Below are 5,199 nucleotides of genomic sequence, written 5' to 3'. Positions count from 1 at the left end.
AGACATTCCTCTAGCTAGGTGAACTGACATTCATAAGCCTCCATGAAGCAATTATTGCCACAACTTTTTGCTTCTTTGTGGAATTTCCTTTGTTTCCATAGGCTGGGAGGAAGCAGGGAGAGCAGGAAAGCACAAGGGATTGGGATTGAAGGAGGCTCCTCTCTGTGTAAGCAAAGGTTTGGACTTTCTGCTCTGGGCTTTTATTTTGCTAGAGAATGACAGTTGCCTTTTACATCTTGCAGGAGGCCATCATGTAAGTTGCTGGAGGCTGATATGCACCAGTATAAATGTTTTTTCTATAGCAGTGAATAGTAGTTAATATTTAAAGTGCCAGTAGATGATACTCAAAAGATAAAGTGCGCTCTGGCTGGGACACATGGCTTTAAGGACAACACAGATGTTAACTGGAGACTGAATGACAAGCTGCAATTTTTAGTTATGGCCACTTAAAGCACGCATTCATATATTTAAGCCATAGATATAGATATCAACAGTTATGGATATGGATATAGGTATGGACATCAACAGGAATGGATAAAATAACTCTTCACCATTCCTAGCTACTATGGTAAGCTTGAGTCAGGGGGTTTCTTTGCTGAACACATCTTTGCACACCGAGTGCGGGATGCGCATACTCGGCTCCCTCCTTTGCGGGTCCCACAGCTTGGGTTGTACTTTGCTCTCTCACATGATGCAGCTGTGATCCCATGTGCCACAGACCTATGGGGGTGTGGAGGAATGCAAGAAAATCACTTTTGCACATCCTTACCTGACCTAGCAAGTGCTGCCAAGGGAAAACCCAGGCTTATAGGAGAACCCAAGAACTTGCTTATCTGCCCCAGTCTCCCCAGGACGTGCCCTGTTTTCTGTGATTATCTAGGGGATGAGAAGGTATTTCAGGAGGTTGCTACGCAGGCACCTTGTTCTGGGGTAAGATACCTGTGGCAGCCCTGACAGATACTACCTAGCCTATTCTTTAAAAGCTTAAGAAAAAGATCCCCTAAGCTTCTTGGGCAATTTTTAGTAGTACTTTAGTGGTCTTACTGCCAGAAAGTGTTTCCTAATTTCTAAAGTGAGTGTCTTTTGTTAGAATCTTAGCCCATTTCTTCTGTTCCTGCCTAGAATGGCTTTGGAGAATGGATTATTCCCTTTCTCTTTTGCAGTAGCCTTTATACTCCTGAAGGCTGCTCCCTCAGCAGATGCCTCTCAGGAGAGGTGACAGTGCTGGCTCATGCCTTGAGTTAGAAAATAGTTGGGAGGTGGATAATATTTTTGACATTGCCAGTCCTGTTCCCCTGTGGGTTCGTGGTCAATCTCTCAGGTGTTAACAACAGCTTGAGCTACTGAAGCCTTCAGGGGGATTGATACCTTTGCCTGAACATATGTTTTATCCAACCTGACTATTTATGCCTTGGCTCACAGCTGTATGTGCTACCAGCACCATCTGGATTGAGTCTTCCCCTCCTTTGCACCAAGCCCATCCTTTTCTGTGTGGCTGCAGCACTGCAAGCAGATAAAAATCCTTATAGCTTGGGACACCTCTTGGGGAGAAATGTTTTTGAGAACTAAGATTTTATGGCACTTTATGTGAAGATCTTAAAATACTTTACTTAGGTACTATCAGCTATAAGGAAAAGGAGGTCTATAAACACCTTGCTATCATTGCTATTTAAAATACCTGTTGTGGGCGATCCAGAGATCCTCCAGGCTGGACTCTGTTATGCTAGGGGATGTGCAGGCAGACTGTAAATAGTAGCTAGAAACTAAAAAAAAATCAATATCTTTATTCAAAATTTAGCTACTGAAAGCAGTCCTTGTGGAAATTTACAGTGAAAGTGAGCAGCAAATAATATTTTTGCAGTTGTTACGGAGAAAACAATTTTTTTCTCTGTATCTTTCACTAGAATCTGCAAACTTGACTTCAAAAAATCGATGTGGCTGCAGATTCAAGCTGACAAGTGTTACAACACCAAATACATTTCAGAAGTGAAAAATGACAATACAAAAAAGTCCATTTAAAAAAGGCTATAGCTTGTAAAACTATTAACCTGCTGAAAATGTTGCTTTACATATTGTAACATCAAGAACATTTATGTCAATGAAAAATCCAACAATGTTACTATATTTTAAAAGCAAATATTGCTTTAGTAATCACCATTTCTTATGATCAGATGAATAGCACTTTAAAACAAAAACATTTTAATAAATTCCCCAAAAGCTTTAGGCAAGAGACAGATAACTTTTTTTTCTTTTTGTAGTCTGATAAAATTTCTAAGATGATGGTGTTGCTCAAGTGCTATTAAAACCCGGGAAAAACATATGCTTGGATAAATTTTAAGTATCAAATAAGGATACGCTTATCCTTTTCGTGGCTCTCTGTAAAATTGGGCTCTTGTAATTTTCGAAAATTAAAGCTTGATACTAATTTTTTTTGCAAACACACGTGCATGCATATACACGTGTTTAGAATAGCGACTTTAATGATTTTATGTGTTTGTACTTACCTCATTTTTTCCAGTTATACTGACTTGTCCCAGAAGCTGTACTGCTTGAGCGCACAAAACACTCGAGAGGGTTTTTCCATTAACTGAAGTGATATAGGCTTACAGTTCTGCAGTGTCTTGAAGTGTCTCTTGAAGTTAAGAGCCTTTTAGGTAATTCTGGTTTTACTAAAGCATTTTCGATATTTTAGGCAAAAACCCTTCCCAGCCTTAGTGATGTGACTGTGTTTAGGTGAAGTGACAGCCACAAGATAAGCAGCACAAGTGCGATGGATGTATTTGTCACACACGTGTAGCATTTGTCACATCTAGGACTGCGTGACTTGCCAGCTAGTCTGTCTACAGGCGATATAAACCCCTGTCGAGAAACTCGTGAAGAAAAGGAGAATGAAAAGGACAGCAAAGGAAAGAGAAATGGAGGAGGAAAAAGAGAGGGGAAGTCCTGCAGAAGCTGATAGTCCTGGCCGAGCGGTGAGCGCAGAGTGACGAAGTGAAGGTGATGGGCGTGTGTTGGCTCACGCAGCGGGGCCAGGCAGCGTGGCTCTTCTGAGCCCACCGGGTGCTTGGGGCAGGCTGCTCGTGCCCAAGCTAGCCCCTCCTGAGCTTCTCCTCCATAGTGCTTGTGTTGTTGGGAGGCCTTTTTATTTATTCATAGATATCACGTACTATCGTGTACTTGTGCTGCTTATCTTGTGGCTGTCACTTCACATAAAAACAGCCACATCGCCAGGGTTGGGAAGGTTTTTTTTTGTCTAAAATATTGAGTATGCTTTAGTAAATGCTTCAGGTAGCTGATGAATTCACTTGCCTGCTTGATATGTTCTCTCATGGTAGTCAGAGGAGAGGCTTTTTTGAGCTGGTTTCAGTCTCCCCTCGGATCAATTCAGCTCTTATGAAAACACCTCAGAGCAGTCCTCTAAAGAAATCCAGGAGCTTTCTCATGCTTTGCACACGGGTCTGCTGGCATAGCTAGTGGCAATCATTTGTTAGATGGACTCGCTCTTTTCTTTGATCTTAACAAAATTGTGCATTTTCTTTTACTTCCTGAAGATTTCTTTTAACAGTCAATAACACTCATACAAGTTATTTCCCACAAGGCTGTCTCCCTTGCTAGTATTGAATTATTTAATATATTCCTGCTTCGGGCAGCTTGAGAACATACACAGAAATCCCATCGCGCTCAGGACGGTCTTCTGTTTAATGTGCCCAAGGGAACCTGACGAGTGCAAAACTCCAGCTAAAGCTGCAAATATAAACCGCATGCAAATAACTGCTGATGAGCATGTGGGGGTGTTCGCTGCTGCTCAGGGGTCCCCTGGCTCCATCCTTGACTGTCTGGGGGGCAGGGGGACATGCCAGGCAACACCTTGGGGCGCTCCTCTGAGTAGAGGGTGCTCTCTTTGGAGGCAAGTTGGCTGGAAAAGGAGGCAGGATATTTGTTGCTAGTGGGAAGGGGTCTTGCACTCTTGTAGTTTCTTCTGCCACATTACGTTTAGCCAGTTGCAACGCAATCTGTGAGACCCTCACTTGTCTCATGAGGAGACCAAACAGCAGTCCGTAATACGAGCTGTCAGTTGTTGCTCGTTTGCTAGCTGGGTTTCAGCCAACGAATACGTGGTGGTTTTACTCTGCTTATCCATAAATTTCTTCTCGCAGCCCGAAACTTCTGATTTTTCTTCAAATATTTTAATTTTATTGTCGCTTTTGAAGAGGATGATGCTTAGGTGAAGCCCACCAGGTGGTGCTCTTGGCACAAAAATAACAAGGACTTGGTCTCTCCGGGGTTTTCTTACCCTTCATTGATATTAGTTTTGTATAAAGCTTTCGGTTTGCAGCATTAATTTGCCAATGAACTTTGACAGAAACAGCTGTCTTTCTTCAGGATGTGCAAAAGTCCCCTGACTTTAAAACGAGTCCAGAAAAACAGTTTAAATATAGATATCTCCTAGTGTTTCCGGTGGGGGGAAAATAGTGTTTTAAAAATGTGAATCTTCCTGACACCTCCTTGGCAGGAACCATGGTCCAGAGGACCGTTGTGGTGGTGCCCCTGCTTCTGCACGAGTGTGGACGTGGCTGCTGTGTGCACCGATGTAGCTTTAGGGGCACATGCCACAGCTCCCGAATGCGTGAGGAAGCTAGAAGAGAGCAAGGGATGCAATAGCTTGACATTCATCTGAATTTCCCGGGGGGGGGGGGGGGGGGGGGACACGACGACGACACTGAAGAGATGTCCTTCCTCTGTCTTCTTCTCTGGGAAGTCCCTTCGTGCTGGCTCCAAGTGCCAGGGCTGCTCCATGTGGAAGCACACCAAGCATCCATCTCAGCAAGGATGGTGGGGCACTCGGAGCTGTGTGTGCCAGTGCTAAGCGAGAGCCCACAGCCACTTCTGCAGGCTGGCACCTAGAGCGTGGGTGCAAAGGTTCATCTTCCCCCATGCGAATCCCAAGAGGTTTTCCTGCCAGTGGACAAGGCCCTATGCCATGTTTTTCTTTTCAGAATTGCACTGATTGATACAAACAGTGCCAGTAACAAAACCACTTGTGCAACAAATAACGCCTTGTTTTTTGCAGTTAAAAGGCTTGACCACTTTTGCCAGCTTCTCACTTCTAGTTCAGCTTGTCTTTTTCAGAAATAGAGAGATTTGTATTGATTTCCAAAACAAGCAGAACAGTTGTTAGCAATGTACCATCTGACACCA

Source organism: Rhea pennata, chromosome 2, assembly GCF_028389875.1.
Source record: "Rhea pennata isolate bPtePen1 chromosome 2, bPtePen1.pri, whole genome shotgun sequence".
Classification (NCBI taxonomy): domain Eukaryota; kingdom Metazoa; phylum Chordata; class Aves; order Rheiformes; family Rheidae; genus Rhea; species Rhea pennata.
This window is presented reverse-complemented; position numbering follows the sequence as displayed.